This window comes from Periophthalmus magnuspinnatus, chromosome 12, assembly GCF_009829125.3.
Source record: "Periophthalmus magnuspinnatus isolate fPerMag1 chromosome 12, fPerMag1.2.pri, whole genome shotgun sequence".
Lineage (NCBI taxonomy): Eukaryota > Metazoa > Chordata > Actinopteri > Gobiiformes > Gobiidae > Periophthalmus > Periophthalmus magnuspinnatus.
Window position 1 is genome coordinate 16,996,721 of NC_047137.1, and position 22,114 is coordinate 17,018,834.

At 41.7% G+C, this 22,114-nt stretch overlaps 1 protein-coding gene across 1 annotated transcript in view; it reads left to right on the forward strand.

Moving 5' to 3' along the window:
• The window catches only part of LOC117379373 (peroxisome proliferator-activated receptor alpha-like), a 75,163-nt gene that overhangs the window by 14,529 nt on the left and 38,520 nt on the right, over nt 1–22,114 (forward strand). The window contains exons 3-4 of the mRNA XM_055225597.1: nt 13,140–13,264; nt 17,116–17,148. The gene's annotated coding sequence lies outside the window, so the exon portion shown is untranslated. The remainder of the gene's footprint in view (nt 1–13,139; nt 13,265–17,115; nt 17,149–22,114) is intronic.

A 22,114-nucleotide genomic window follows, 5' to 3' on the forward strand; every position in this document is an offset into this window, starting at 1 on the left:
CAGAACATTTTGTCGATAATAAAAATACGTTTACGTCTAAATCGAGTATAGATACAGATATATTTTAGAATTTTAAAGTGCGTTTCTACCAGCGTGCGAATACTTTTCATTTCGGAGATTAAAAATGTTAAAAAACGCTCCCAAACTTCTCCAAAATTTTAATTCAGAACTAAATATTTTACGTTTTGACTGGTGAAACGTTCTCAAAATGGCGCTTTTGAACAAAAATTGGAAAACGATTAATAGTTATAGACTTAATTTTTTAATAAATGAGATTAGCTACTACATTGCACACAGATTAAACCCATACATTGTTACTCTGTGCATCCGTAAAACGCCAGGTGAGTACGACATTTTAGTGCGTGTAGAGTTTCGGCCCATAATAGACGAGGCTGAGGTCCACTGGAGTCCTATGACGAGGTATTACTCATAAGGTAATTGCTGGGTGAAGTTGGGGCAGGGTAAGAGTAATTATGGATTACTAAATGGGGACTAACAAGTGGGCTTAGGTAACATTATCCCGAGTGTGTGAGTGTGCGTCTGTGTCTGCGTGTGTGTTCATAAAGGGTCCATAATGAGACTGGAGGTTGCTCCTCTTACAGACAGCACGTATGAAGTGTTGAGAGGCCAATAGGACCCCCTTCTCTCAGTCTGGAGCTACCCTGCCTCTGCGCCATTGTAACCCGGGGCCTCATTTGAATGGGCCTTTAGTATTTTGTGTGAACAAGTCAGCGCCATTTGCATTTGTTCCAGTCACAAAGACTTAACAGGTCAATAGGGACTCCTGGCAGAAAACTAACACGCAAGGACCCTCTTTTTTTTTTTTTTTTTTTTGCTTTTTTTTTGTTGTCCTCTCCCTCGTCTTTGGTCCGTCATGCTCTGACCCACTTGTATGTAAACTGAAGCATGTGCTGTATGTGCATATGTGTGTCTTTGTGCGACCGCGGGGGGGCTGGCTGAGAAAATACTAGTTAATGCTCTCCAGTCTGTCCACACAAAAGTTTAATTAACATACAATGTAAAGCTTTGACCAGTGAATGAGATTGTTTCACATCCTGCTGACTTTATTTGTTCTGTATTCAACGTGATTAATGAGGCTTTAAATGCGTTTAGGTCCTGTACTGTCTAACTCGGGACTGTGTGTGCTGGAAAAAAGTGGAAAAAATGTCTGAACCGTGGGGTTGCTAACGGTAGCGATACGTTATTTTTTGGGATTTTCGACCAGACAGACGATTATTTATGTTGTTTTGTCGCTATAACAAGTTCTGAAGTACGATTATCTCCCCCAAAAAACTATTCCAAATATATATAGGATTGTTAAAACACATGAGGTGCAGTCGATAAACACTTAAACTACCACTTTACGATCAGTTTTTCAGCGCCGTTCAGTTTATTTCAGTCACACACATCGTTTTAATATTGACGTTTCTACAGCAGAACTTAAAATGGCCGCCTAGCTTACATGCTACGTACACGATTTAGACAAAACGACATCATGAAACGAAGAGAAACGAGTAAACGGGAAAAAATAAAACTACGCAAGCTTCATTTACAGCCGTATTTTTCAGTAAAAGAGGTGAAAATGGCAAAAGAACTGGACGTTTTTAAGTCTGTTCCGCAACTGAATCCCAGCTACTTCTAATCTCTTTTTTTTAGCTCTCGGTAAAATAAACGTCCAAATATCCGCTCCCAGAAACAGTTTGCGTCTACAACGAGCGATAGAAGTTTTTTATTTGACTGTCTACAGCTTAAATCTTATCGCAAAGCAGAAAAAAATGACAAAATATCCCTGCAAATGCGAAGAAAAAGTACACACGGTAAATACTAAAGCCCCAAAAATAACATTCCTTATATGAAAACTGAAACTATAAGTCGATATAGTGATTAGCATGAGAGGCCTACACTGAGATTTAACACATTTTGATTCATTAATGCCACCGTTTTTGTTATAAAAAAGGTGTTCCCGTGTGTTTTAAAGTCTTTACAGTCCAGACAACGACTATGTTTATCCAAATACAGCTACGTTTTCTCGTTATATTTGACTAGTCACGATTCGTCAATGATTTGTCGCAGCTCTACTGAAGTGGAACCCTAGCCATAACATTCTATGCAAATCGAGAGCGCGGACATACCTTTTGTGCGTTATATAAGCTATAGGAGACCTCACCTGTTCCTTTCCTTACTCCACAAAGTACGAGTGGCTTTTATAATATTTGTACTCGCTTTGGGCTGTGTAACCTACAGCTGCAAAGTTCTGCGTCCACTCTCCGCGTTTTATCTCGTTCGTTATCGGAGTTTTTAGCGTCTGCCGAGCCTCCGCAGTCGACGTCGCTGTAGTTTTAGCGTTAGCAATTAGCCACAATCTGTCGCGACTGGGATCAAATAGGAACGTATCTTATTTACCTCTATTTACAGGCACATTTCAAATTTCTAGTAATGTTTTTTATTACCAAAATAATCCACTATTATCAAGATCAAGAGGTCAGTTTTGCCACTTATTTTAGTACCTCCCATCCCATAGTACGGCGAGAAATAAAGTCCAAATACGTTTTTTTGTGCGTTTCCTGTTTGCAGATTCCTCTAAAAATAGTGACGCAATTCAAAACTTCAAAACTCTAAATTAAATATGTCTTTTGACTGGTGAAACGTTCTCAAAATGGCACTGGAAAACCGCGAACGACAGAATTTGTAAATTATAATCCTTTTAAATTCAAGTCCAAAACAGGCTCACGATGATTAGCAGAAATAGCTGGTACGACCGCACTTTCTCCACTCGAGCCTAAGTGTGTGTCTGTGTCTGTGTGAGATGGGCCTGTGTTGTTCAGGTGCTCTGCTAAAGGGTCCTCAGGCAGAACGATAGATTCCACATCAAGTGCCTTTTCAGACAGTCCTGCTCTTGTAGCGCACGCTGTGGCAAATGTGAGCAACAATTCACATCAAAATATCATCCTCCTTGTGCTTAAACTAAAAAAAACCTGATAAAATTATAATTACAATTACAAAGATACACTGAAATATGCCGGTATAAAACTGTTTTAAATATTTGAGGACGACCAGAATAAAATTATCATACGTTTCTTTCATAATTGTGTTTGTTTTGATTAAAAAAAAGACCAAACTTGCATAAAAAGTATAAGTATATCCACTTTATTATTACGTAGTACATGAATTAACATTAATAACTATGAAAAAATAGTAAAATGGGGTTCATAAAAGTGTGGTCGTTATGCACAGGAGCTGTAGTCCTTTACGTTGTGATATTAGTGGTTCATTTTAAGAGTTATTTGCCTGTAACAGCTGATAGGACAAAGCACGCGCTGGGTTAGGTGGAGTTTTGGGAGTGACTGGACAGTTTAACCTGCTGTTTCACTTATGCAGTGGTTGTTTACTAGTACTCTTCTGTGCACTTGTTTTTATGGAGAGCCGTTGTAGTTGACTAATCGACGCACAGGACGAGTCTTAAGGTGACCACAGTCGACCACAGCCCTGTTTTCCACCGCTGTTCTATGTCAGTGATCCAGGAGTGTCCAGAAAACATCAAAAACACGTCAGAGCAAATTTAGAGAACTGCAGAGCTATTTCTGTGAGTAAAAGTCAATGATTTTTACAGGAAGCCACAAACAGAGATCCACTGAACTAAAGGGGCACAAAAACAGAGCACAGCCCGTCCCCAGAATGTTTCCCAAAAAGAATCACATGTAATTCTTCATTATTTCACAACATAATTGCACTTCGTCCTCTGAGGATTTTATGGCATCTAAAAATCTATATTTTGTGGATTATAAATCTTTTTACATTGTTAGTGTGACTAAGCTCCGTACATATAATCCAGAAGGGTTTTCAGACTTTTCCACCGGACATATTGTCTTATACTCTGAGCCCTGGCGGCCATGTTTACTGCTGCCTCGTGTCGAGCTGCTCTGCCCACGTCGTTTCTCCGTACTGTATTTTGTGATGATTGATCCTGTTGAGTCGTGGGACGTTCTGTTTGGACCTCGGCTCCATTCTCCTTTCGAACTGTCTGGACCCTGGTCCCATGTAAAGTGCAGTGAGAAGCCAGCGTCAGGTGCTACAAGCTGCTAGCTAGGCCTGTAGCCAGGCACAGAGAGCAGACCTGGCAACGCTGAGGCTGCGACGTGTGAAAGCTGCACACAAAGAGCCCGCTCCATCTGTATGCGCCCGACAGAGGAGGGCTTTTGTTGGATCGACAGGCACATGACTGTGAGCATCTTAACCCCTGAGCAGCAGAGGCTCTGCACATAGCAGCAGACGCCTCAGTAACACCATGAGACAGACCTGCAGAGCTCAGCCTGGAGAGGAGCTGTCAATCACACACTGTTTTCTCTCTGTTTTACGGTGGTAAAGTCCTGTTTGTGGTCTGCACTCAAATTTATACTTAGAGGAAATATTTTCATTAAATCGTAATTAGTCTTTTACTAATTGGGCTCTTGTAATAAGTGGATTCTTTATAGAGTTGATCAAAGTAAATCGCAGCTATTTCAAAAGTTTTAAAAAAGAAAATCAGCCCTCTGGAGCGAGAGCAAGTGAATGCAGACGTATTAACTGGAAATAATATATGGAATCTCATGGTTTTTCTGTAAAAATGTAAACTCCAGGGCTTTTTTTTGGTACAACTCTCAGTGCAGACAGTCGTTCTCTGCAGAGGACAGTCACAGTGTAAGATTTTCTGTCTTTGAGAATTGCAGAAATCTAAGTTTGACAATGATGTGAAAAGTCAGAAGTTTAAGCAGAAAACATGTTTATGCTTTATCTGTGGTGAGTGTGTGTTTTACTTATGAAGGGTTTTTATGGGGTATTTTAAACTCATCGATAAAAGTAAGAAATCCTAATTAAACTATAGCCTCCTGTTCCAAATACAGTTATTAATCCACACTTGTATTTGTCCAGAGTTTGCGTCAGATACTTTACACGTGGACACATATTTTAATGGCGAAAGTGCGTCTCAGCCATTCGTCTGATTCTGACATTAATGAGAACAGAGCGAAATAACAGAAGAGACTTGAGTGTTAAAATAAATCACTTCTTCAAAATCCCACTTCCTCGTCTCACGTCGGGGGCTGGAGCGGCCGACGGTCCTATCCGGGCCGAGCTGGGTCACAGGCCTGACGCTGGTGGGGCGCTGACGTGGCACCAGAAGCAGGTCCGAACCGTTTAAGAGCTGGCACTGCTGAACCGGGGCGTCTGAAAAATACTGGTTTAATTACGCAGAGGAAGAGATGGACAGCTTCACACGTGAGAAAAAGGAGCGGGTAAGATACAGGGCAGCAGCTCCGTAGCATCTGGGAATATCTGAAAGTTATCCGGAAAATTAAAAGTTTAGATTAACGCGATCGCTCGTTCGTTTTCCGCATCATTAAAGCATATTCCGGTTTAATCATGGAGAGGAAAAAACGTTTAATTTGATGCGAGAGGTGGACAGTTTCACGTGGGGGAAAGGTTAAGTAAGATAAAGGAAATGTATAGCTTAGATTAACGCGTTGTTTCGTTCATTTTTAAAGTGATAAAAGTATATTCTGGTTTAATTACGGAGAGGAAAAAACGTTTAATTTGACGAAAGAGGTGGACGAGGAATAGGTAAGAGTCAGGACAGTAGCACAGTAGCAAATGGAGACAGGAAAAATGTATAGTTTAGATTTAAATGAGTTTGTTCGTTCAATTTCTAAGTCATAAAACTGTCTATATTTTAACTACAGATATAAAAATATTAATCTGCATCAGTATAATTTAAGAAGCCTCGTTTTATTTGTCTAAATCAGTTCAGTTCACAATTTTTGCTCTTAAATACACTCCGATTACTCCACTACTCTGCAAATAAATGTGTTTCCTATAGTTGTTTTCATTTATTAAACTGCACATCGTCTCGTTTTGGTTTTTTACTGTTAAAATCCTCCACAACGTTCGGATTAATCTAAACTTTCCTGCAAATTCTTCATTCTAAAAATTAAAAAAACGCTATTTAATTTCACTTTTCTACTAAGATTAGCTTAAAAAAAAATCAGTTTGTTTTTTTTTTCTATAAATACGTTTTTTTTTTTTATAATTACGCCGACGCCCTTCACTTGACCAGATTGAAAAAATTACTAACCAAAACTTTTGTAATAAATTTGCTCGTTGCAGAATGACCTAGAGAGGGGAGTCTCATGGTTAACTGAAAGTAGGACAGTGGTTTTCCCAAAGCACTGCCCAAACTCAGAGGAGAGGCTCGTCGATGAGCACAAGTACACGTCAAACTGAACTTCTTGGGGAATTATTAATAGTTTATTTCGTATTTAAAGACGTTAGACTCTTGTCACTTTGTCGTCTTTTCAAACTTTGCTCGTTTTACCTCTGCTCACTCGGCCGAGACACAGAGGTGAGTGGATTAATGATTTTCAAATTAACCGAGTCTGTGCCTGTGTTTATATTCGCTTCTTTTACTGTGTTTTTGTTTATTCAAACTTTTATTTATATATAGTTTTTTTTATTTTTTTTTTGTTTAACCACTGACGTTTTTAATTAAGTCCGAAAAGACGTTTTAATTTATTTGACTCTCCTGCAACTGCTGCTGTGTTTAAAGGGGAAATAAGGAATAAGTTCTAAAATAAAAATACTATCCTGTGTATTTATTAATGAACTTAATTACACATGCATTGTAATTATGTTTTATTATTAGTTAAATTTAAAATGAGAGAGTGTTTGGATCATTACCTCATTTATTTAGTTAAATGCTTTTCTTTGCACACAAATAGACAAAAAAACAAACAAACGTGTGAATTAAAACGACTGAAAAAAAAATCCTCATAATTTAAAATGTTTTTGGTTATTTAAAAAAGTTTTTGTTTCTCTATTTTTTTATTACTTCTCCTTCTACTCGTTTTACACATATATGACATGAAGTGTAGATAATGGTTTGTTGGCTTTTATTCTTTTGAACAGCTGTAGAGAATGTGTTAATAATTATTGTAAAAGTTTGAAAAAAGCCACGTTGAGATTAAATGAAGCTCACCTTAAGTCAGTGCTGCTCCTGTTGTGTGTGTGTGCTTCAACTTGGCTGTGGCCTTAACTTAAAAAGCCAGTTTTTCACAGAGATACGTATAATGTGACATTTGTTGTTTTTGGAGTGGAATGAAAGCAGTGTCTGTGAGAGTGTGTTACTCGGGCCCGCCATGTTGTCTTCTCTCTTCCTCCATTTTGTGATCCGGTCTCTGAGTTTGTACCTCATCCATTACACGATGGTGAATTCGGCAGTGCATCCAAAGGAAATTCTTTCACACGATCGCCTTTTATTATTATTTGTCCTTTATATTTTTGAGTAAAAACCTCTTGGTTAGTTTTATATTCTGCATGTGTCCCCATGTGAGTATCTTTTTAAACACATTCCAGTTCGTCAGAGTCGTGCCAGCCTCCTGAGCACGTAGAGCACTGCCTGAACAGGCCTCACTGCTCAAAGGAGCGGGCCCCTGTTTGACTAGGCGTTTACCTCCTTAAGTGATTTGTCCATGTAATGAGTGTGTGAGTGAAGGCGGCCGTGTGGTGATAGCTTTTACAGCTCCGCTGTGTAAGCCGACGTGACCCGGAGCCTCAAAAGGTCGTCAGGGGTCAGGGGGGTTAATAGAGACTGATGTATGAGGCCCCAGTGACATCCCAAAGGGGATGGCCCCTTAATCCTTATTAGGCCTCTGTAGTGATCTGTACCTTTCAAAGCAAACAGCACGCTGCCTTTACTGAGGGGCCCGGCCTGCCCCCGGCGTTACACTCCTGACCCGGGGTCGTGCCCTTTGTTCAAACCTCTTCAGAGTTTGACCTTTAGGGTCACGCTGTAATCGAGAAGTCGTCAAGGCACGTGCGGCTGAGAGGCCCCGCGCCGACCACCGCGTAGACGGAGTGCAGCAGACAGCGCTGTGGTCATGTGCACAGAACAAGGTCCTCAGTTTAAACACATACAGACATATCATTTTTAAATAGAAATATCATTTTACAGGTTTAGTTCTCCAATAGCTCAGAGGTCAGGCATTTGACCTCATCTTAAAGACAGAAACTAAAAAATGTGTGTGGTATGAAACGGTGACAACCAGGTTAGGCTTATTTCAAAATGAATATAATATAAAAATGATCAGTTTTCCATGAGCCTTTTTAATGCTGCTGTTTCAGATTTACGAAAATAACAGAAATCTGACCAAAATGCCACTGAAGTGTTTTTCTTGGGCTGAAAAGCAGCGCACAGGGAAGTATCTGTTTACTTGCTGTAAATTATGTTGATGGTATTTTTGTCAGTAACTGCGGCTGATTCAGAAAGACATCCTCTTAAAAGACCACAGCGTCACCAGCAAACACTTTTTATGTGAGAGACTGAAACATTATGGGGATGCAGACGTGAGTAACAAACACTGATGTTTTAAACTCTAAACTGACTTCCTGTGTGTATATCTGTGTGTTCGTATCACGAGTATTTCCAAGAACGCATCAGAAACGTGAGTGACAACAACAATAAAAGGAGGAATATTGCTGTGATAATCAGACTGGCTGTTTGTTTAAATGCCGCGGTGTTGGACTCGTGGAGATGTCATACATGGGGCTGTTAATACCGGAGTTTCATCAATGGTAGAGTTAGCAGACCGCTCCTGCAGAGGCGAGGCCGCGCAGAGGGCTACAGTGTCAGGAGTTGGCAGCTGAGCCAAAACCAGAGCAGTATCCTCAAATGAACTCTCCACGTACGGCGCTAGTCACTCTGCCAAGTTTTTTGAATTCTTGCCACATGTTTCGATGGTAAACAACAGCCCAACAAGAGCAGCGTCGCACACGGACGGGCGAACGAGGCGCTGCTAATTGAGATTTTTTTGAATTATAATGTCAAACGCGATCGTGTTTTGTTCTCGCAGTCGTTCTTATTGGTTCGTAGCCGTGGCGAGATGTGACGTCATCGGCCCTCGGATCAGCGTCAGGAAGCGCGGTCACTTTTCTGATCGAGAATAGCTAAATATTCACCTATCTGTTTTGTAAAATGAGCTGTTTGGCGACTAGATACGTGTGAAAATCGTGCAAATGTTCCTGATCTGCGCTGGTGTTTGAATGGGAGTACGGCAGCTCTGCGGTGAATACAGTGCACCTGAGTTATATTTGACTTTGTAGTGAGTCAAGGACAAGCACCGCAGCGTAACGCCTTCCCTTTCGTGTCGTGTGCAGTTTTGAAAAGCCTACAGCCTTCCTCCTAACCGCTACGCTAGCTTGCTTACACGATTCTTCTTTTTTTTTTCTTTCTTTTTTTTACATTTAAACAAAACAACTGTTGATCCGAAAATATTTCACTTGTCAAATATCGGTCAGCAGCAGCAGCAAAACGAGACTAGTCATTTGTAATTCCCTTTCGTTTTTTTCCTCGATTGAATTTAAGGAGGGAAAAATCTATCCAGGCTTTTAGGAAAGACTCTGGAAAAGGGAAACAGAATTTTCGCGATGGTAAATCTGGTGCAAATAGCTGAGGGCCATTACAGCATTCTGGCCACAGCGAGTAAGGGGGGGGAGTTGGGTGGAGCTTTGCCAAGTGTGCATAACCTTGTGCAGTCTGCAGAGGTGTGTGTGGGGTCGGTACGGTACAAAAAACATTATTAAGGTCCACCTCTCGCAAGCTAGCATTAACGTTAGCGCTAGCTGCTCAGAACACGGCTGTTTATTGCCACATCCTGTAACCGTGCTACGCGAAGGAACTGAAAAGGGGTGGGAGTGAGAAAACTGGACATTGGGTTGAAAGAGGAAGGAGGGCGCCGGACTGAAGCAGGCGCTGTTCTCGTCCCGAACGCGCCCCAAATCAGAAAAAAAAAAAAACGAAAGCGCGGTAGGAATCAATACCGAAACTAATATTGAAACTAGACACTCATTGTAAGTGTCGAAAATCTGTACCGTTCTGTTTCGCTCTAAATAATGTGTTTGGACTGTGGGAAACATCTTGCACTGGACATGGAGACATTTTTATTGTATTTTAGTGCTAATGCTAACGATGCGCAGATAGTTTTATAACATATTTGTAATAAAAGTGCGTTTTTAATGTGTGTTCACCTGCAGACGGACAGCGGCAGTAGCTAAATCTCGCACAAATCTTCTTCTCTTTTGTAAGATTAATGATTTTGCGCACGGCCCCTGACAAATAAATAATAATTAATGAAATGAACAAGCAAAATTTGACGTTTCTGGACCAGTTTTCGAATGAGCTGCGTCAGAACTGGTATTGATCAATAGTAAATCGTGGTTATTTTGTGTTGAGAAGTACAGTCTGTTGTTTAAAATCAGTATTAAGGCTATTTCTTAGGATCTAAATGTGGTTTGAAACAGTAGTGGGCTGCTGCTGTGGGCATGTCCTCATGGGGAGGTGAGGTGGCTGTGTAATGACTCTCAGGGGCCACTGCAGTAAATATTACAGGTTTTTATAGCTCAGTTCACTGTTGCAATCAAGGCCGGCCGGTCGCGCCCAGGTGCTTATCTGGCTTTGATTGTGTGCCAGAGCAGCCGGTGCAGTGCTCAGCTCATTACCGTGTTTGTGGCGGGGAGAAACGTGGAGTCGGGGGAAACGTGGAGTCGGGAGAAACGTGGAGTCGGGACAAACGTGGAGTCGGGAGAAATGTGGAGTCGGGAGAAACGTAGAGTCGGGGGAAACGTGGAGTCGGGACAAACGTGGAGTCGGGACAAACGTGGAGTCGGGACAAACGTGGAGTCGGGACAAACGTGGAGTCGGGACAAACGTGGAGTCGGGACAAACGTGGAGTCGGGAGAGCAGTTTTCCTTCGTTTACTTTGTTTATTGGGCGAACAAACAGATCACATAGATGTTCAGAATCAGCAAAAAAGTAAATTATAAAGAGCAGAAACGTTTTACTTCACAATAACCGGTTTGTTTCTCATAACGACCTGAAGAGTCCAAGGTTATAAATCGAAATGACATTTTCAGTTGGCGCAATTGTTAATTTGTAAAGGCTGTAATTGTTTAGATAATAGAGCGTCTGCCAAGAGCAAAATGTCCTGTGTTTTTATATATCCTGTCTGTCCCTGTAGTTTAGGCCCTTAAAACCTGCTCTGCTAATCATGGGATTCTTGTATTAGTTTATGAGTCTTCTCTCAAAAGTCAGTGCTACTCTGAACAGACTCCTGCTTTTTAAACGTATATCGCAAGTGTTATCTCAATACTTGTCTGAAAAATCGTGATTCCTTTATTTTTTTAGGCCATCGTGCTTCCGTAACTGATCCTTTACAGTCCCAATCGAGCTTTTGGAGGCACAGCTTCTCGAAATACCACATTTGCTCTTCACTTACAAACTCTGCCATTGGATACTCCTAGTGTTTGAAATAGTTGAAGTTGCTGTTGCTGTCCTAGTCTGAGGTAGTCTCTCTCTCTCTCTCTGCCCCCCCCCCCTGCCAGCCCCCTCCTACTCGCCTCGCTCACGGGCACGTCACCGCGATGCCGCCGATGGAACGCCGTACGTCCGTGTTTCATCATCAGCTGAGCTCTCTTTCCTCCACTCACAACGCGCTCGTGGGCCCTCCCCTCTGCGCGCTAGCCTCTTTTTCTGTCCATCTCTCTCCTCCTCCTCTCTCCCTCCGTCCCGGCCACATGCGAGAGGGTAGGCTAGGACGCTGCAGCTCTGAAAAAAAAAGCGGGGAAAAACGCTCCGCTGCTATTTCTACTGGCAGGCCCTCCCCTTTAGCTGCTGTGTGCCAAAAGAGGGAGGGATCTTTACTACACCGAGTCCCAGGATTTTAACCCTCTGCCTGCTCTGGCTTCTCTCTGCAAGATTTGCTCCTCAATATCGTGCAACAAGTGGCTTCTTTCCCTTACTCTTCGATATTCCAGCGCCATTTTTCGAAGGCGGTTTGAACGAGTCTCCGTTTTTGTCTTTTCCAGGCATCGATCGAAAACGTAGAATTCAGTTTGTGGTTCTTCGGGTTGTAGCGAGTAGAGTTAAACCGAAGCTTTTTTTGGGGTTTTCTCGTGCATCTGTGGCACTGAATGCTTTTCGGCCACGTGCTCCTCTGTTCTGCGCCATGATTTCTCGGCTCGTAAGTGGGATCGCGGTCCCTAAACGTTTCGCAAAGACGACCTTTAGCCCTCTGCATGCGCCTAGGACCGTTTTCGTGTTTTTGAGTTATTTTTTGTGTGTTTTTGACTTAAACTGCAATCAAATTTCGATATGATTTGCCTAATTTTTATGCTCTTATCTCCTTTGCCCTCTCTCTCTCTCTCTGGGTCTTTGCCCCACCCTCACTTTTCCTCCACCCTACTCTCTCTCTCTCCCGCCCTCTGCCTCTCTCTCTCTCTCTCCCTCTCTCTCCTGGGCAGTCAGTGAAAGGGGAGCAGGAAGGCGGAGCATCGACGAGCTTTTTCTTTCTGGGACAGGTGCCAATTTTAGACAAAAGACAACAAAAAGAAATAAAAAAGTATGTGGTAGCTTGGACTTGATATGAACATAGCCTGCTGTAAATATCGGTTGTTAGAAAGTGTATTGGTAGCATGTGTAACACTTTTCCTCTTGCAGGAGTTGTGCTGAGATCCAAAAAGCTGTCTCTCTCTCTCTCTCCTCGCCTCCTTCCTCCCGTGAAGGCATTTGAGTTTGGAGCGGGGAGCGGAGGGAGGGGCAGCTGGAGATAGGAAGGGGCAGAGGGAGGCGGAGTTTAGTTTTCTCTGCTCCCGGTTGGCTCTTCTGCATTATTCATATGCCCGGGCCATTGCTGCGATCTGACTGGCTGCTCGGCCTAGCATTCAGCCGACATTCAGTGGCCGTGTTTGCTAACATTCCTCATTCAAAGCCTTGTTAACTGCCAGACGGGAGGAACACGCGACTCCATGGGAAATCCACATGGCCTCCCCATTGTGGCGGGCCCTGACAGCCAAGGAGTGAGAGCAGCAGTTTGTAAATGTTATCAAGCAGTTAGCAGGACTTGTGCGCGTTAGACAGGCTCGGGGGAACTCTGCTGGACTAAAGGTGGGCAGATTGACAGGGGGGAGATCCAGACAGCGGGGCAGACAGGCAGACGGGAGGTTGGCACTCTGCGACTCTCTGAATGGGGCTCTGCTCACTGTGCCCGCCTACTCCTTGCAGGGAGTGCAGAGCTGTGTGACTGAATCCAAGCTCCTCTCTGCCCTTCTCCACACAGAATCTCCAGACAAACTGTGCTGCGGAGGGGTCCCCGACAATAACCCGAGAAAGAGATTTCGCCGCTTAACCCGAACGGACCGCCGCTGCCGCCGTGCGAGACCGCCGGACCTAAACTCTCCCCGGGTAAGTCCTAGCTCTGTCTGGGTGTGGAGTTGTGTTCATGTGTCTCCCGAAAAAGAGTAGACTAGCCCTGTAGTTCAAATGATAAAACGTTGAAAAGGAAGCGATTCTTTGGACTAGTTTCCGTCTTTGAACAATGTTTGGGTGTTATCCGCTCCAGGACTTGTACGTCGGTTGCTAAAGGACTAGCCACAGACTGGAGCTGTAACTATCAGGCAAAATCCGAGGTAAACGTGGCACCGCTTTCAAGTCCAAACAAACTCGGCTCATCTCTCGCCTGAGGTTCCTTTAGCTGTAGTTTTACCTTGTTTGGCCTTTCTGTGTGAAAAGCAGCTTTAGAGGGAGCAGTGTAGGTCTGAGCTGCAGATGGGCTGAGGGCCAGACTAGGCCTGTATGAGGCCGAGCCCCTCCACCACTCTGCCTCTGCCTCTAAAGCTCCAACGTCTCTCAGCTCAGCATCACACTTTTTACCTTTATTATAATCCACTTTTCCCTTTTCAAAATGTGGACTTTTGGGGAAAACTGAAGGTCTAAAATACGTCCGCAGTGACACGTGGCTGCGTAAAACTTACATGAGGAGAAAATAATCACGATTATATTCATTTCTTGTGCGCTACAAATACAAAATGCATAATAGTGTTTTTAAAAGTCTGTGGACAAGCATAAACACGACCAGTGCTTTAAGGCAAACAGCGCCATGTGTTTCTCTGTTTCTTTATTTGATTGTTGCTAGGCTAAAGCTCAAACAGAAAAGTTCAGTTTTTTCTATGATAATAATGATGGTAATATTTAGTCGTGTGTATTTGCGCAGATACAACTTTATAAAAAATACACTTCGCTCATAACAATAGTTAAATTGTACCTGGGGGTATAAATAAAGTTCCTTATCCCTGTTCTTAGCTGGTTTAAGTTGCCCTGTGTGTGAGGACACCCTGAGCTCGTCAGTATCGACTTTGGCCAATAGGTAGGAGTGGAGGCAGCGTGACTCATCAGTCATAGCTACAGACGTTCCTCCTACGTCCTGCGTTTTCAGGCCTGTTCAGACGCCATTGGTGCAGAGCCCTGAAGGAAACCCTCTCTCCTACGCCTCAGCTCGGACCCCGTCCTCAGACCCCAGCCCTTCGGAGGGTGTAAATACGTCAGCGTTCAAAAAGCAGCACGTCACTGTACCACACCAATCAGAGTGCACTGCAGCAAAGTAATCAGACAAATTATCCCCCACAGACAAACGCTGCGTGTTGGGTTCAGGCGCTTTCGTAAATAGGCGATTTTATGTTTTTCCCCTTTTTTGCTTTTTCACCAATTTATTTTAAATAAGTTGATGCACAATTACCTTTTGGTGGATTTTTTTTTTTTTATGCAATCTAATTTTACAAGATTTTACTCGTACACTACGCGCTGCACATCCAGATACAGAAATTAAACTGAATTCATCAACTATACGTTTATTATTCGCTTTTTTGACCTTTAGTTGCTGTTCAAATTCATACAAACCTGTTGCTCTGACAAAACAAAAAAACAGTGCACTTTGAACATTTTTACTTACAGCCGTAAAAGAAAAAGAGAAAAAAAATTTAAAAAGTTGAATTTAAAATAAAACTTTGTAAAGCAGCGCTCTGTTTCACATGAGGGGGGCACAGCCACAGGCTGGGGCACATCTGACAGGCTGTACCCCACAATGAGCCCTGGTCTCTGGGATGAATGGGGTTCCCACGCCTCCTCCTCTGAGGCCACTCACTGCTCACACTGCAGATGCACACAAGGCCACGCACACACAGAGCCACGCACACGGGGCCACGCACACAGAGCCACACACACAGAGCCACACACACACAGAGCCACGCACACAGGGCTACACACACGGGGCCACGCACACAGGGCCACGCACACAAGGCCACGCACACAGGGCTACACACACGGGGCCACGCACACAGGGCTACACACACGGGCCACACACACACAAGGCCACGCACACAGGGCTACAGACACGGGCCACGCACACAGGGCCACGCACACGGGGCAACTCACCAACAGGTGCAGGTCAGCCCAGTCGGACACACACACACACACACACACACACACACTTCAGAGCACGAGGAGCATAAAAATGAATATTTGTGGCGTCTCGTCAAGTTTAGACAAACTTTAAGACTTTGGTTTTACTTTGACAGTTTTGAAGTTTTAAACAGTTTTATTCATCACAGAAAAGTTCCTCCCTGAAAAAACAACACAGAAAGTGACAAAACAGAAACTGAATCCTGCATTTGTGGTTTCCTGACCTCTCAGTTTCAGCTCTGCTCACCTATGTCACGTGTGTGTGTGAGGAGTGTGTGTCGAGGAGGGACGGGGTGTGTGTGTGTGAGGAGTGTGTGTGTCGAGGAGGGACGGGGTGTGTGTGTGAGTGTGAGGAGTGTGTGTCGAGGAGGGACTGTGTGTGTGTGAGTGTGAGGAGTGTGTGTCGAGGAGGGACTGTGTGTGTGTGTGTGTGAGGAGTGTGTGTCGAGGAGGGACTGTGTGTGAGTGTGAGGAGTGTGTGTCGAGGAGGGATGGGGTGTGTGTGTGTGTGAGGAGTGTGTGTCGAGGAGGGACGGGGTGTGTGTGTGAGTGTGAGGAGTGTGTGTATGTGAGGAGTGTATGTGTCTGTGTGTGAGTGTGTGTCGAGGAGTCTGTGTGTGTGTGTGTCCTCCGAGGATTGTGTGTGTTCAAGGAAGGAGTGTGTGTGTCAAGGACTGTGTATGTATTTGTCGAGGAGTGTGTGTCGAGGGGTGTGTGTTGAGGAGTGTGTGTGTGTGTGTCAGGGAGGAAGTGTGTGTGTTGAGGAGGGAATGTGTGTGTCTCCTGGAGTGTGTGTGTGTGTGTGTGTGTGTGTGTGGTGGAGAGTTTGTGGAGGTGTGTGTCGTGGAGGGGGTGTGTATGAGTGTGTGTTTGTGCAGTTTGATTTTTCTAAGGAAAAAAATTCACTTTTATCAATTTATCAGTTTATCTAATTCTATTAAATGTATTAATGCAATGAAAGACACACACACACACACACCCCCACACCCACACTCCTCAACACACACATGCTCCTATGACACACACACACACACACACACACACTCTATGGTTTAAATGCACTGACGCACATTTATTTAATTGTTTTATTATTTGTTTTATTTTGAACATTTACAGATGCTTTTTTTTCCTTCATTAATTGTAATAAATCAACTGGTTTTTGTTTCGATTTCACTTTTTGTGCAAAAGGAAAACACCACCTACAAAAAATGTCCTTGATTTATTTTTATTTTTTTTATAATTTGCACAATAATAAAATATTAAAAAAAAAAAATACAAACCACATAAATCAAATATATTTTCGTCGCTGTAGAATGAAAAAGAAATTAAACAATTATAATGTTATTGTAAATTAAATTATTATAGTTTTATGTAGTTTAATGTTCAGAAGTGCAGTCTGACCTTGAGTTACTTAAACCTCAGATCTCGTCGTTATGTGAGTTTGGCAGAGACGCCGTGGCCCCGTCTCTGGACTGTGGTCGCTCTGTGGTAGTACTGCACTTCTGTCTGCGTTAGTACTGCAGTTCTCTCTGTGGTAGTACTGCAGTTCTCTCTGTGGTAGTACTGCACTTGTGTCTGTGGTAGTACTGCACTTCTGTCTAAATGTGGAGCTGTGATCTTTTCCACATCTGCTCCTGGGCCTTAATGACACAGTCTGAACGTGTTTGGCTCGTTTAAAACCTGGAGCCGCCGGACGCCACAGCGAGTCCCGGCCCGGAACGCTGCAGAGCCAAAGTGGTGCCAGTGTGTGTCGCTCACAGTCTGTCTAATTCCATTTTTTTTTTCTGTTTTATTTTCAGGAAACTTACTCATTTTGCTGCATTTATGCCACGGTAGGTCTGTGTTTTTTTTAATCTATATTTATAATTATATTTTACGTTGCGTTTAAGTTCAGGGTCAGCTCTTGGTTTGCAGTTGGAGTTGAAGTTACACAAACTATTTTTTCAGACGTTAAACAAAAAAAAACATTATTATAGACGCAAAATTATAGTTAATAATCCATCGTTTCTGTCATTACAGTAGAAATTAAGTAGTGTTGTGTCTGTTTTAATTTTAAATCAAGCTGTTTAGATACACAACCCATGATCCTTTGCTCTAATTTAGAAAAAAATACTGCTGTTAATTAATTATTTTTTTGTTTTGTTTTGTTTTTTAAGATTAGAAGACGTCACGTTATCAAAATACAGACAATAGTGTGAATTATTGTTTTGGAAATATGCATAATTATTAAAATATTAAGTGTCAGTTTTCAACACTTTACAGACAATATTTTATAACACAAAACTTACACACACACACACACACACACACACACACACACAACTGACATGTCCCACTAAAACCTTCGCCAAAACTTTATCCCGTATCTATTTATTCGTTTTGTTTTTTGTTTTTTTTAAACAGAGACAATGCACATTATAAAGCTCGTAAAAAGTTCTAAAAGTTACGAGGTCACATTAAAGCCGATTACCGGAGGAAACATGTAACGGCATTATCCAAAAAACCACAACAGCACTCGCACAACACAATCATAATTAAATATAAATATAAATCAGCGCGTTTCTGTCGTTGTCCGGCTGATAATCTGCTCAAAGAAAATTAGCGGGAAAAGAAAAGCAAAGCCAGGAGCCTAAAGGTCAAATGAAGATTAGAGGGAAACAGTACACGGCGGCTCACCGGCTGGCACCCGGACACTACAAAGCCCTCATTGTCCCGTATGAGCTGCGCGCCCATGACACCTGTTGGTCGGTTTAGTCAACTGCAGCCCAGGCTCTGCTCAGGGAGAGACAGGACGTTTAAAGTGGGATTAAGGCGCTTTTTATCTTGATTTTTTAAGTTTTTTTGTTTGTTTTTTTTGACAAGAAACAAGAAATGTTAGCTTGTGTTGAAAGTTTGTTGGGTTACACTTTAATTCGCCTTAAATCGTAATGAACAATGTGACGTCACCCGTGGCGTTCAGCTTCAGTGGAACGAACCCACTCGCACCGATCGAAACCACGCCGCAGGGTTTGAACTCGTTTTTCGTAAAGACGGGGGGGATTCTGATGAACTTTTTGGAGTTTTCTACCATGTTTTAATGTCGTTCCTTCATCAAAAACGCGTCCGAAGAGGTTTTAGATGTGGATTTAGCAGGTTTGAGTAATCTAGTGATCTCTCCCAGGCTCTATTTGAACCCTCCTAATGCTTAGCTGTACGATTCTGTACAAAGCTCCGCCCGCATCGCCTATGTCACCCAAGCTCCTACACGACAATCCTCCATAAATGTACAAAAACTGTACACTACGACTTCGAGGCTAGCAGTTATAGCGGCTAATTTAGAGCAGAGTTTCATATTTTAATTCTCACAACAACCAAAGAGCCAATCAGGAGCGAGTTTGTGGAAGGTAACGCCCATTCCCGCCCGCATCGCTGGTTTAACGGGGAGCGAGCGCTTAGCAACGCTGTCAATCAAACCTGTTGCTAACGCTAGGGGAAAGAAGGCGCTTTATTTGTCTGTTATTAATGTTTATATCTTGATTTATGGACAAAATAATCAAATAAAAAAATCCAGGATCGTGTAGAGCGGGTTAATACGAACATTTAAGACCAAAATGACGAGTCTGACGGTAACAGTCGGTAGCTAGCAGGTTAGCGACGTCCATTTATATAAACAGTTTATGGTAACTATTAATTAAAGGTGACAGTTTAGAGAATAGAGCTACACTTAATACCAACTACACTTAAATTAACCTTAAAAAAATGCACACTGCTTAATAAGGAGCTAGGAGTTAGGAGTTAGGGTTTAGTACGTAAGGTTAAGTAGCTACTAAGAGTGAATCGTTCTTAATTAACTATTAGTTCATCATGAATTAAGTCTATCTTCATGCTAAAGGCTAATGTTGCTATTATAAAGTGGTACCGCTCGTATTTAAAATGTTTGACATAGCCAGAAAATTTTAAATATAATTACAGTGAGGAATTTCTGTCCTTACTGTTTTAAATCTTGTCTAAATAAAAAAAAAAAAAAAAAATCAAGTAAAAAAAAAAAAGTCATATCAAGACAAGTGAACAAAATAAGTCACGTATATCAGATCTTTAGCTATTTCGATAACACGTTGATGATTTACGAGCTGACACTAGTTCTAAAGTTGATAAAAACATTGTAGAACTATCCGGAAAAGTTCACATTTCGTTTGAGCGATTTTCAAAAGGTTAATTTGGATTAGGAATGCAGATGCCCAGGGTTCTTCTCGTTTGAATGCGGAGGACATCAGCCGTCTCGCACGCAACTACCTTCACAATTTTGTCACGAGCTGTTTGAACTTTCCTTACATCACCGCTGGAAAAGTTCACTATTACATAAAAATCAAATGTTAACCGAGGAAAAAAAACATGGAGGTAGTTAGCTTATTGTAGACTTTATAGTTTTTCCCCTTCGCTGCAGAGACACAGGTTTGACTTCAAAGCGAACCGTGGGTCATTTCCGATCATTTCGTGAATGACTCGCGACAGGTTTACAGTCGTTTGCTGCGTTTGTCCCAATCTTAAGATAATAACGGCGTTCAAAAGCACGTAGCTGTAAGGCGTTCACTGTTAAGACTCGTATTAGCTTAAACGGTCTTTATATTATTCGCAACGCACGGATTTACAGTGGACGTGGTTTTGATCTATGTTAAAAAATGGACTCAATGAAACGCAATATCGTACCACACAAAATAAATCATATAGAAACTGGACTCAGCCTACAGAAAAAAAAAAAAACAAAAAAAAAAAACTTTAATGATCCACAAGAAAAATCCAAACTCAGAAATACAGTTAAAAAATATTTATTTCAAAGAGCTAATGCGATAAAAGAAAATAAAAAATAAAACATAAATAAATAAATAATAATAATAAAAATAAAACATAAATAAATAATAATTAAAAAAAACAAAACATTAATAATAATAATAATACATGTTGCAAATGTTGTTGTTTTAATAAGAAAAAAAATGGAACAGATCAAAAAATATAGAAAAAAATATTACTGATATGATAAACAAAGATTAAAAAATAAAATAAAAAACTTTATTTTTTTTACTGTATCACCTTGTCCTAAAATGTAGCTTGGCACAAATATAGAAATAGTACAACATTAGTAAAAATATATACACTAAATATGCATGGATTTCAGAAGGATGAAAAATTGGGAAAATGGGAAAAGGGATTTTTTAATCGGGAAAAAGTCCTCAAAATGTCACATATAACAGAAAGTTTAAATCCATGACTTCACACGAACGGTTTGGGTCGTGTTCGTTATTTATATATTTATTTATTTATTTATTTATTTATACAGGGGAACCCAACGAGAACACTCAAGCGCTCTTTGTCATGGGTGCCCTGTTTAAAATACAATACAAACAGAAAAAAAACTGAATATACAAGTATAAAGGTCCATTTAAAACATTAAAAACAGGAGCAGGTGTGCGTATAAAAGTTCATTTCCAGATTATTAAACTCTGATTGTGTCTCCAAAGTCTCCAGTTTTGCTTTTCCGTGGAGTTTGTTCCATTTTTTGTGAAGTAAAACAGCTAAAATCCTCTTTCCCGTCTCAGTTTTGTTGCGTCTCGTCTTTAGCCTGTGACTCATGTGATCTGGGATTAAATGTTCCAGCATCAATGATTAACAAACAGGTGATGCATTCTGGGAGTTTTTATAGACACATTTCATACAGGACTGTTCTTTTCTAACAGACGGTGATGGACAACCCACTTTTTCATACAGTGATGGGCTTAAACACACACCTACAATCTATTTATTTATCAGCAAAAACAGAATGACACAGTGTAGATGTGTTTTTACGTATTTTTTTTCATTTTATTCAAGCTTAAAAAACACCCACTGTAAAAGAAAAAAACAAAAAACAGTTCACTTCACATGTAAACCGAGCTAGCTTATCAAACCTCGCTTTAGCGCACATTAGCCGTGTAAGTACAGCCGCGCCGCAGACCCGGGTCACCGTGCTCCGCTGTATTTCTCACAGCGCTGGACATTAAGTAGCTCGAGTAGAGATTTGTGTGGCATTTATGGGATAACCAGACTGCAGTAAAACGACCGCGAAACCCCGTATACGCGTGTGTCGAGGGCCTATAGTCGAGGGAAAGCAGTTTTTTACGCGTAGACCCCACCCGGCCTCGCTATAAACACGCCGTAGCCCAGAGCGAAACCGCAGTAGCCACATCCTCCGCCGACGTATAGGCCTGTCCTAATAACGCAATTTACAGAGCGCTGTTACCGGGGTTCAGATTACATAACAACAACACGCCGCTGCTCCTTAATTACGTCGTTCTCCCAAGTTTATTTTCATAATTGGTGATACAGAAATCAGCTGTTCGCGAGTGTCATCTGCAGCTATCCATTTTAGATTAAATATTACGTTTTAAAATGAAAATATAACACAATAACCTACAGATGTCATAGAATATAACATCATTTTCTCAATACAGTAAAGGTAAAGTTAAATAAATACTGTTATAATGCAGATTTTTGGGTGGAAAACAAATGACAAAATACGTATGATCAAGCTCAACATTTGTGGCTTTGCTTTATATATATATTTTTATGAGCCTAAGCTACTTTGCGCCACTGGTATGATAACTCTCAGGCGTGATTACCGCAGTAAACGCTTTCAAATTAAATGTAAATGTAAATTAAATGAGCTGGAATCCATTAATAACACAGTCAAACGCTATTTTCATACCTGCTCGCTCCGTCCCAGTCCATCATGGGACAGAAGAGAGCGCAAGGGACTTTAAACCGGGACGAGGGGGCGTTTTTACT